Raw genomic sequence first — 12,101 nt, forward strand, 5'->3', positions numbered from 1 at the left:
GGTCAAAACCAAATGGTATGTGCATCTGTAATTTAAAAAAAATGTTCCATTACATAATTTTTCAAGTATTACCAAAGGAAAGAGACTAGTATAATGAACCCCACACCCCATCACCCAGCTTCAAGTTACCGGTAATCCATGGCTGATACTATTTCATATACTGGCCCCACCCCCCACCTCAATGTAGTTTGAAACAATTTCAGACATAATGTTATTTCATTGGTAGATATTTTGGCACTATTTCTGAAAACCAGGGGCTTTTAAAATATGTGTATTACTTCATCATCACACCTAAAATAAATTAATACTAATGTATCAACATCATCAACTATCTTGTTAGGGCCACACTACCCCAAAGTGTCTCATGAAAATTGATTTTTGAAATAGTTTTTTCTGTGTTTCAGAATCCATTCAAGTCCACGCTGTTCATTGCAGCTAGTTAAATCTTTTGATCCCTCCCCCACGCACCCCCACCCCCCCGAGATCATTTTGTAATTTGCAACTATACAGACAACAAATCTAGATAACTGTCTATACACACTTTGCTGAAGATACTGTCCTCCTCCATCAGTGGGAATGCAGGTCTGGAGCCCAAGCTCCCGTTCTTGTTGAGAACCTGTAGAGTCCGGGAGGAATGGGGGAAGGAAGGCTGGGTGGGCTCACAGCCGTCGCAAGTCTCAGCCCTCCGGGTTGGGGGGGTGGGGGCACTGGAGTGACTTTCTCTTCCCGCAAGCTACCTGCGTGGCTTTGCCTATGGAAAGACTCCAGGTCAAGTCTCAGCCGGCGTAATTATTCTCAGAAGGCCTTGAACAAATCTCTCTGAGCTGAGATTTCCTCACCATAAAACTGGAATATTAATCCTTATCTTAAGGGGGTGAGAATCAAAGGAGATCTCAGGTAGAGTGATAGCGGCTGGGACTCTCAAGTTCTGTGATTCCATGATGGAGACCCACTGGGAGTCTAAAATACCAGCAGACCCTGAGCATCCACAAAGAGAGAACAATCAAATCGTTCTTCCTCCTTTGAGGAGCACAGTTTGTTAAATATAGCATGCCTGCCCACCGTCTTTCTGCTCTGCCTTTGCGGCGGCCCCATCAGCTCATCTTCCCGCGTGTCTGCGGGCGGAGGCTGGCCACCCACTCAAGAGCCAACATTTCTGTCTCGATGCCCCCCTTCCCCAGGCGTGGGACGCAGCCTGTGCCCTCTGTCCTGCAGGTTGAGCGGTGCCATCTGTCCCTACTAAGTGTGGGCTTCAGGCACAAGGGCTGGGCTTTCAGTGTGGGAGGCACTTTCTCCCCCTCACCTTTGTTTTCTCGCCCTCAAGGGAAGGACAGAAAGTCCAAACAGCCCTCGGGCCCCAGGAGTAGGGGGGGGCGGGGGGGGCGGAGGCTGGCCCTTCCCCGGGCCCCAGCCCCGTGGAACAAAGAACCTGGCATTATCCATTCCCTCGGGCCATCTGCTAGGCGCAGGTCGTGACCGAGGGGGGTCTGCGGGGTCAGGAGGAAAAGGCCCAGGGCGCAAGTACACCCCAGGCGCTGTCCTACTGCCGCCGCACGAGCTGATCGGCGGCCCCCGCTTCAGCAGCCCGGCCCACCCCCCACCCCCCTCAGGCTTCCGCGGGCCTGGCGTTCCCGGGACCCGGGCGTGGGGAGACCCCTGCCGCTGCGCCCCGGCCGGGCCCCGGGGGGCGGCAGCGGCGGCCCGCGCGCGGCTCTGGCCCCAAACTCGGCCCTGTGAGCCGACGCCGGGGCCGAAGCTCTTGTAGCCCCCGTGCGCCAGAGACCCGGGGAGGGGGGGAGCGTAGCCCAAAGCAAACAAAGAGTCGGGGTCCGCGGGCGCGCCCCGGCCGCCGCACCCCCGCGCGGCTGCCCCAGCGCCGAGCCCGCGCCGCCGGCGCCTCGGAGGCGTGCGTCTCCTTATATGGTCAAATGACACGGCGGGGGTTCTCTCGGGCGGGAGCCGCCGCGCTCCACCCGGCCAGCCGCCCCGCCGCACGCCCGCGCCGCCGCCGCCCCGGGACGCACGCCCGCCGGGTCCCCGGAGCCCGCCCGCGCCGCGCCGCGCCGTGAGTGCCTTCCGTCCGCGCCCTCCGCGGGGAGCCCACAGCTTGGGGACCAGGCGGCCAGGCCGCGTGAGGGCCGGGGAGACTGGAGCCGAGACGCGGGGGAGACCCGGGAGAGGGGAGCGGAAGCGTGCGGACACCTGGGGAGGGGACCCCGGCCCTGGGGGCGACCTGGAGACCGGACGCGGGGGAGACCCTTGGAGAGGGAAGCCGAACCTTGGAGAGATCCGGGGAGAGGGGGGCGTCTGCGGGGGCGATCCAGGCGGGGGAGACCCAGGCGGGGGAGGGGGAGCGGAACCGTGAGGACCCCTGGGAGAGGGGAGCACAGCTGAGGGATGACGTCGGCTGAGCGGAGCAGAAGCGTGCGGACACCTGGGAGAGGGGAACCGAGCCTGGAGGGAGACCCAGGAGAAGGGAGCTGAGCCTTGGGGACGCTCAGGGAGAAGGGAGCCAAGGCTTGGGGGAGACCCGGGTAAAGGGAAGCTGAACCGTGGGGACTCCCGGGGAAAGGGAAGTGAAGCCGCGGGGTAGACCCCGAGAAAGGCCGGCCTGAGGGGAGTAGAACTGTGGGGACACCTGGGAGAGGGGAGAGGGGAGAGGGGAGCTGAACTGTGTTAGGGACGGCTGGGGCGCTGTAGTGGGGGGGAGGGGGCAACGCTGGATCCTAGGGGGTGGGGGGAGACCCATCGCCGGATCCTGGGAGGGAAAACATTGGTCTGAGTCCCGGCCAGGCGGGTCGCCGGGTGGGAGCGAGGGTACAGCCAACTCCCGGCGGGCCCTGGGTGAGGGCTGGCCGCGGGTCCGAGCGCGGGGAGGTGACCATCCCCGCCCTTCCCGGAGGCCAGGACTCTGGAGTGTGAGCGAGTGTGAGCGAGTTGTCGGGGCCAGCAAGCTGGTTGCCATCCACCAGTGAGGGTGTCCGAGGCATTTCCCTTAGGTCCAAAGATGTGCAGCTTGCGATGGGACCTCAGGCACCGACTTGGGCAGAACTTAAAAGACTGAACTACCAGATTTTAAAATATGGGCCTATTTTAAACGAGAAACACTCGGGGCGCCTGGGTGGCGCAGTCGGTTAAGCGTCCGACTTCAGCCAGGTCACGATCTCGCGGTCCGGGAGTTCGAGCCCCGCCTCAGGCTCTGGGCTGATGGCTCAGAGCCTGGAGCCTGTTTCCGATTCTGTGTCTCCCTCTCTCTCTGCCCCTCCCCCGTTCATGCTCTGTCTCTCTCTGTCCCAAAAAAAATAAACGTTGAAAAAAAATTAAAAAACAAAAACAAAAAACGAGAAACACTCTGATCTTAAGTTCCACTTGTATGATATTTTAGCACACCTGAAATTTCGGGTTAAATGTTGTCTCTTAGGTAATCAACAATGAATCCTATCTTATCTTGAGACCCCAGTTTGGGCTTCCATTGTTAACTGGTCTAACCCAGATTAAATGAAATGTATTCAGCTGCCTTCCATGATGTGCACTTAGGGGGCTGTGCTCCCTTGCACTTACTTTGGGAGGTAATAAATCACAGTTTGGGCTTAGAATCAGGAGAACTGTGTTCAAAACGAGGCCAGCTACCTCTTGCACTAGCTTTGCTTACCTGTGTTTTGCAATAATATGTTAGAGGGGGGAAGTTCTGATATCCGGAACATCTGAAGCAAGTCTTAGAAGTACAGGGATTTCTAGTCTGACAATTCAACTTCCATAAAACCAAGGTACATTTATGTAAATTTGTTTCACAGTGTTTTCCTCTGAATTCGCTCACTCTGAATTTTTAAGGGTTATCAGTTAATTCATTTGACCCCCAAACAATGTGGGGGTTAGGGGTGCTGACCCCCCCATGCAGTTGAAAATCCACGTATAAGTTTTGACTCCCCAGAAGTGTAATTACGGATAGCCTACTGTTGCCTCGAAGCCTTACTGATAACGTAAAGAGTTAACATATTTTATATACTGTACGTATTGACTGCTGTATTGTTACAATAAGGTAAGCTAGAGAAAAGAAAATGTTATTCAGAAAATCATGAGAAAATACATGCACAGTGCTTTATTTATGGGGAAAAAAAGCTGCATGTAAGTGGACCCGCACAGTTCAAACTTGTGTTTTTCAAGGGCCAACTGAATATAGAATTGGGTTTCTACAGTGTTTATTATGGTGCCATGTTTTAACATGCTTCTGCACAGCAGCACATTGACAAGGGCTAAATCAGGGTGCCTGGGTGGCTCAGTCAGTTAAGCATTGACTCTTGATCTCAGCTCAGGTCTTGATCTTGGGGTCGTGAGTTCAAGCCCCGCGTTGGGCTCTGTGCTGTGCATGAAGCCTACTTAAAAAGGGGGAAGGGGCTAAAGTGGTTTATTATAGATCAGGCACTGTTCTAGGCACTGACATTCAGTCTCATTCAGTCCTCACAAATATGCTGTAAGGCAGGTGTGATAGGCTGGTGGACATGCACGATTGGAACAAGGCTCCCTGACATCACATTCCTCGGAGTCTAGCTGTACAACCTTAGCTAAGTCACCTTATCTCTTGGTACCTCAGTTTCCTCAACTGGGAAACAGGGAGGTGATAGTGGCTTGCTTGAAGGGTTGTTATCAAGGCTGCATGTCATAAGCACTGTATATATTGACATCATCTTTGTCTTTGCAGATAAAGTAAAGCACAGAGAGATCAGAATAACTTTGGCTCAAGGTTTCCCAGACAGTAAATGGTGGTCCTTTGATCTGACCCCAGGCAGCTTAATTGGAGAGGCTGAGTTAGGGAGCATACCTGTATATTTCAGTGAGGCCTTATGCTGCATACTTTGACCCATGAGTGCTTGTAAATTACTTCCGGTACTGCAGGAAATCTGGTTTGCACACAAAAAAAGCCCTGTCGAATATTGAAAAGCAGTTTGGCTGGGCAGTAGGAGGCCTGGGTTCTATTTCTGTCCTGCATCAAGGGTGGGTTACCCAGCCTCTGGGGCTGGGATTGTTTCATTTGTCAACAAGGGGGCTGGAGTAGATAAGCTGCTCTCTGGCTCAGAGGCCCTAAGATACAAAGTTCCTTGAACTTGAGTGAACAAAAACAGATACGGGATACTTCCTGTGTAGTTTTATTATGAGAATTTTATCAAAGCCCATTTATCATGTGGGATTATACCGAGAGCCCACTGCCTGAAGATGACCACCTTGACACAAAATTTTCCGGGCTCTTCTCTAGTGACCGAGAGCCTGGTCTTCCAGGAGATCAAGCTGGCACTGTGACTTTGGGGCAGGTTACCAGGCACCTCTGTTATCCTGAATTGTGGATTTCAACTTTGGCCCCTGTGATGGTTAATTTTATGTCAACTTGACTGGGCCGGCCACAGGATGTCCAGACAAGTGTTCAGACACTTCCTGGGTGTATCTGTGAGGGTGTTTCTGGATGAGATTCACGTTGGAGTCTGTAGACTGAGTGAAGCTGATTGCCCCTCCCAATATGGGTGGGCCTCGTCCAATCAGTTGAAGACCTGACCATGAAGGTTGAGCAAGTGGGAATTCCTCTTGCCTGACTGTTGGACTGGGATATCAATCTTTTACAGCCTTCAGACTCAGACTGAAAAGGAGACTACCTAAGAGGGCACTTTCCCTGCCTGACTGCAGACCTGGGATATTGGTCCTTTCCAGCCTTTGGGCTTGAACTGAAACTCAACTCTTCCTGGGTCTTGGGCCTGCTGACTTTTGAATTGTAACTGACATCATTGGCCCTTCTGGCTCTCCGGCCTTCCACAGATCTTGGGACTTCCATAATAGTGTGAGTCAATTCTTTGTAACAAATCTCTGTATATATATAAATATATGTATGTGTATATGTATTTGTATCCTATGAGTTCTGTTTCTCTAGAGAATCGAATGCAGTTCTCCAGTCATTTTGCTTAAAAATTCTCCCACCAGCAATCAGTCTTGTTTTTTTTTAAGATTCCATGGCTACTTTGCTACCGGTGGTATTGATTTTCTTTTTGCTATAAAATGTGATCCCCTCCTAGAGATCTAATGACACGTCTGGGCAGCGTCTGACGTATCATGGTTCTCATGGGTGATTCTCACACCTCGTCTGAACTTGGACGTCATGTGTCATCACGCTCGTCCTTGGCCTTTATAATCCCTAAGTTTACTTCGAGTTAGTCTGTGACTTAAGGATGTTTAGGCTGATGGTACTAAGTGAGGCAAGTGATGCCTGTGACAGTAAGAGAGGTGGCTTCCCTGTTTTTTGTGGGTAAATAAAACGAATAATCACAGGGCATCCCTGACGTCTGGAAATATTTAGGTTTCTAGTCAAAAAGAAAATGGGTCCATCTGGGTTCGTTGATACAGCTTTTGGAACAATGAGAATTGGCCAGCCTGTGGACAAAGTCGTAGGAGCTGTGCCAGCCTGTCCTGACAGGATCCCCACGCAGTGTGCTGAAGAAACACCATGAAGGAAAAGGACTGGGAGAAGGAAAAGGCCATGGGCGTCATGGGCGGTGGGGTTCGCTACAGAAAGAGGCTGGTAGGGGCTCATAGCAGAGGGAAGGCCGGGCAGGCAGAAAGTACACAATGAGCTGCCTTTTGGAGACTGGGGCAGACTGATGAGAGAGAGTGAGCGGATCTCATTTTGTTCCTGTGGGAACAAAGCATAAATAATGTGTTTCCATGTTCCCAGGAAGGTGGGGGTAGAACTATAAGGTGGGGCCTCCCCCGGAGCCCCACCCTGGGGTGATTTATGAGCCTGAGGCAGCCTGCCATAATTATGCTTGTCTCCCGTTGACTGAACTGATGTGTTTTGAGATTAAATTACAGGCTAGTATCCTGAAGGTGATTTGAATGCTTTGGAGCTACATCTATTCTGGAACTCTTTAAGAGATCGTATGTTCTATCGCAGTCTCCCAAGTGCCTAAAACAGTACGTGGAGAATAGTGGTTACTTAATACATTCTTATCGAGTGGATTTAAAAGTCCGTAGGACATCAAAGCAGTATTACCGTTCTTGTATCATGGACTTAAGGTCAAACACTGGGCATTTGTCATTTTCCCGTTTCGTTCTATTATTCAGTATTCCAGAGGTAACCTGGAAGACCGTGGTTTACCTGAGTCAAGCATTGTCTCTCACACAAAACCTTTCGTAAAACCATCAGAGACGAATCAAGATTTTAAGTTTTTGAAAGCTGCTAGTTTCTATAACCAAATTATAAAACATCCCTGAGCCCGGCCCACATACTTGATAAAGGCTCATTAAATTAATCCGTACGTATATCACATAGTGGTAGACCTTGTCAATCTTACACCTTACCAACCATCTAAAAATCGATTTCACATTGATTCTAAATACATAATTATATTCTTTCTAATAGCAAACTCTTTGAACTTGCACCTTGCTCTCGTCCACCAGAATTTTGATTGAAAAGAAACAGTTCTGGGGCGCCTGGGTGGCGCAGTCGGTTAAGCGTCCGACTTCAGCCAGGTCACGATCTCGCGGTCCGTGAGTTCGAGCCCCGCGTCGGGCTCTGGGCTGATGGCTCAGAGCCTGGAGCCTGTTTCCGATTCTGTGTCTCCCTCTCTCTCTGCCCCTCCCCCGTTCATGCTCTGTCTCTCTCTGTCCCAAAAATAAATAAAACGTTGAAAAAAAAAAAATTAAAAAAAAAAGAAACAGTTCAGCTAGACGCGTTTTATAAACAGTGTTAGAAGTGAGCCATGTCTGTGTGTCGATACTACTTTTTTTTTAATGTATTTTGAGAGAGCACGTGAGCAGGGGGAGGAGCAGAGAGAGAATCCCAAGCAGGCTCCGTGCTGTCAGCACAGAGCCTGATGCAGGGCTTGAACCCAGGAACTGTGAGATCCTGACCTGAGCTGAAATCAAGAGTTGGACACTCAACTGACTGAGACACCCAGGTGCCCTGTGTGTCCATACTGCTGTCCATAGGAAAGCAAACTGGTGCAGAATGTTCTCTGGCTGCAGTTCCAGGTATGAGAGCCTGTGCCCTTGGACGAGGCTCTTGGATGTGTATATGTGTCTGTGCAGAACATCCAGCACCTTTCCCTGATATCTGGAACCTGTGGCAGGGTGTCTAGCACGTTCTTTGCAGAGATGCTTGGAAGCGTCCAAGCTGGCTGGTTTTTGCTTCTTGACCCCACCAGGCCTCTCCCGGGCTGTGCAGCTGTGTGTACACATGGATGTAGAATCCAAACCCAGTAGGAAAAATTCTGCCTGCTGTGGAAGCAGCAGTTTATCTGGAAGGGGGAAAGAGGCCAGAGACAGAGGAGGAGGAATGAAGCTCAGGGTCAGTGACGTTAGGAAATTTTCACGGCATCAGATGCCAAACCGCATTACATTTTGGGTTTGGTATGCAACGCGGATCGTTCACATAACACGTTCCTCGTTTTCACTGTCGATTTTGGCCCATGTATTTGTACTCTCCATCCATTTCTTCAGTCATTCCACAAGTCTTTAGAAGCACCTGACCCTGTGTTTGTCACCTGCTGGCGAGGCCACAGCAGTATGCCTGCCTTCACAGCACTTACCGTTTGGTGAGGGACACAGGTGATCACAATGTCACGTAGTGTCGTGAAAGCATTGTATTAAAAAAAAATTTTTTTTTAATTTTAGAGAGAGAGCGAGCAAGTGGGGATGGGGACAGAGGGAGAGAGAATGTTAAGCAGGCAGAGCCCACATGCAACAGACTGATTTTCTGTTCTGAATTCTCTGCAAAAAGTTCTGTTTGTTGACAAGCAATGGAATTTTCCAGCCTGGGTCATTTAAAGATGGACACGGTTTCAGCAGGGACTGACTTATGGGCACTGCTGCTCAGTGTTGTGAGAAGGATTGGGGAATATTGCAGATATTTCATTTTTTAGGAATGACTGTTAGAGAAGTCTTGCAAACCAGGGCTAATGCAGAGAAATACTTGGGTCTCCAGGGGAAGAGGAAAATGGCACCTCAGCAGTCAGTTCGGAGTTGGTAGCTGAATCAATGGAATTTAGAAGACAATGCCTAAGGGCAACCTCTTTTACAAACCCGGCTTTTTTAGGCAAGCTTCTGTGGCCCACCCAGCCTCCCTCTGGGAAGGCCAGGCCAGGCACCTGGCCAGCCTGCCAGCCACCTCCCTCTATTCCCAAGACATTTCTCTGGTAAAAAAAAAAAAAAAAAAAAAAAGGCATGAACTTCTTGCTTTTAATGTCCTTGTGTCCTTTCTACCTTGTTTATCGTCTGTTCTTTCTCCCTTTTTCTGTGTTTCTCTTCTGTGTTCCCAGCTCTGACACCCCCCGCTCTCAAACTTTGCTTCATGGTTTTTAAATCTGCAAAGATAGGGGCACCTGGGTGGCTCAGTCGGTTAAGTGTCCGACTTCAGCCAGGTCACGATCTTGCGGTCCGTGAGTTCGAGCCCCGCGTCAGGCTCAGGGCTGATGACTCAGAGCCTGGAGCCTGTTTCAGATTCTGTGTCTCCCTCTCTCTCTGCCCCTCCCCCACTCATGCCCTGTCTCTCTCTCTCTGTCAAAAATAAACATTAAAAAAAATTTTTTTTAATTAAATAAATCTGCAAAGATAAAAATAACCTACCTATATAAGCCTGTGGACTTTTCTTTAAGTTCATTTACTTATTTTGAGAGAGAGAGAGAGAGAGAGAGAGATCATGAGCGCAAGCGGGGGAGGGGCAGAGAGAGAGGGAGAGAGAAAATCCCAAGCAGGCCTCACGCCGTCATTGAGGAGCCCGATGTGGAGCTCGAACTCACGAACTGTGAGATCATGACCTGGGCCAAAATCGAGTCAGACGCTTAACCGACCAAACCCCAGGACCCCCTAAGCCTATGGACTGTGCATCACGGCTCCAGTGCACTCGGAGCCTTTCATTTTATACCTGCCCGAAAGCTGGCCCTCGGGGGAGACACTGAGAACCCGGTGCCCGGGGCTCGCCTCACCCAGTGCAGTTAGCTGGGCCTGGAGCCACGCCTGTACCCTGCCAGCCAGCTTTTTCAAATGCCCGGCTCCTTCTGAGCTGGAGCGGGAATGACCTCAGAGAACGGCTTCCCCCTGGGAAGGGATGAGAACTCCAGGTTCAATGTAACAGCAAGTCAGCAGCCACGCCCTGTGTTCAGGTACGTCCTTGCACCCTGCCGCTCACCTTTCAGCACTTCTGTGTCCCAGGTAATGGCCGGGAACCCAGTCAAACCCGTCAGGGGGACGCGCAGGTTCAGAGGGGGGAAGCCATGGTACACGAGGAGGTTGGGGGAAAAAAAAATCCTTACAGAGCCGGGGTGTCCTATTTTTATTTAAAGAAATGACTCGGAAGGAGACCCCGACACCCTGGAAACTTTCTAAGGAGTCACTGCCCCTCAGTTTTGTCTTCCTCACCCCCTTGGCAAAGTCGGGCCTTTACGCGGTGAACTCTCAGCTGGGCCTCCTATTACCCATTGCCTACAGGGCAAAGCCAAGTTCACGGTCAAGAGTAGAGGCCCTCCTGTCTTTGAACTTTGACTACCTTTACAGCTTCCTCTACAAATACCCTACCCTGCTCCTTATCACCCCTCTGCCCTCTGCCCTCTGGCCTGCAGTCATCATCTGGCTTATCGTTCTCCAGCACAAGGAGAGAGACATGTCTGGGAAGCCTCTCCTGCCCTCCCAGAGGACCCTCATTGTGTCTCTCCATCACTGCCCCTAGCATGGAGCTTTATCGTCTGATGCACAGTTGACTGTTAAACAATAGGGGTTTGAACTGCACGGGTCCACTTGTACACCGATTTTTTTTGTCCCAGTAAACGCAGTACATTACAGTAAATGTATTTGCTTTTCCTTACGATTTTCTAAGTGACGTTTTCTTTCCTCTAGCCTATTTCATTGTAGGAACACGGTATTTAACACATATAACATACAAAATACGTGTGAAGCAACTGTTTGTGTTATTGGCACGGCTTCTAGTGAACAGTGGGCTATTAGTAGTTAGGTTTGGGGGGACATCAAAAGTTACGTGTGGATTTTTGCTGCTCAGGGGTTGGTGCCCCAACCCCCGCGTTTTTCAGGGATCACCTGTGTATCTGTTTTCCACACTAGACTACGCGTTCTTTCAGGGAGGGCCTGTATCGTATTCATCTTTGTATCTCCAGCACTTTCCACAACCTCTGACACACAGTTCCAGCTCCACTGACGCCTCTGGAATGAATAATCAGGTGTTCTATAGATTTAAAAATACAAAGTTACGGGAACCTTCTAATGCAGGACGAGAGATATATGGTTTTTTTTTTTTTTCATTAAAAAGAAGCTTAAGATTGATAGTGTAACTTTATTTATTTATTTATTTATTTATTTAATTTTTAAAAAAAAATTTTTTTTTCAACGTTTATTTATTTTTTTGGGGACAGAGAGAGACAGAGCATGAACGGGCGAGGGGCAGAGAGAGAGGGAGACACAGAATTGGAAACAGGCTCCAGGCTCTGAGCCATCAGCCTGGAACCCGACTCGGGGCTCGAACTCACAGACCGCGAGATCGTGACCTGGCTGAAGTCGGACGCTTAACCGACTGCGCCACCCAGGCGCCCCGATAGTGTAACTTTAAATACACACTTTTTAAAAAAGAATGTTGTACAGGGCGCCTGAGTGGCTCAGTCAGTTGAGCATCTGATTCTTTTTTTTTTTTTAATTTTTTTTTTTTCAACGTTTATTTATTTTTGGGACAGAGAGAGACAGAGCATGAACGGGGGAGGGGCAGAGAGAGAGGGACACACAGAATCAGAAACAGGCTCCAGGCTCTGAGCCATCAGCCCAGAGCCTGACGCGGGGCTCGAACTCCCGGACCGCAAGATCGTGACCTGGCTGAAGTCGGACGCTTAACCGACTGTACCACCCAGGCGCCCCGAGCATCTGATTCTTGATACCGGCTCAGGTCATGCATGATTTCACCGTTTGTCAGTTTGAGCCCCGAATCAGGCTCTGCTCTGACAGCACGGAGTCTGCATGGGATTCTCTCTCCCTCGCTCTCTGCCCCTCTCCCACTCGTCCACGCCATAGAAAGGAAGGATGGAAAGGAGAGGAGAGGAAAGGCAAGGAAAGGAAAAAGAATATTC

General features: G+C 50.4%; 1 protein-coding gene across 3 annotated transcripts in view; it reads left to right on the top strand.

Annotated features, from left to right (window-relative positions):
- Positions 1 to 2,015: 2,015 nt before the first annotated feature.
- FHL2 (four and a half LIM domains 2) overlaps positions 2,016 to 12,101 on the top strand; it is a 35,755-nt gene continuing 25,669 nt past the window's right edge. The window contains exon 1 of one of the 3 annotated variants that reach the window (XM_047853984.1): positions 2,016 to 2,065. The gene's annotated coding sequence lies outside the window, so the exon portion shown is untranslated. Of the gene's footprint in view, positions 2,066 to 4,419; positions 5,825 to 9,726; positions 10,140 to 12,101 lie in introns of those variants that run through there. The other 2 variants (XM_047853983.1, XM_047853985.1) reach the window with 2 other exon arrangements.

This window comes from Prionailurus viverrinus, chromosome A3 (assembly GCF_022837055.1).
Source record: "Prionailurus viverrinus isolate Anna chromosome A3, UM_Priviv_1.0, whole genome shotgun sequence".
Taxonomy (NCBI): Eukaryota; Metazoa; Chordata; class Mammalia; order Carnivora; family Felidae; genus Prionailurus; species Prionailurus viverrinus.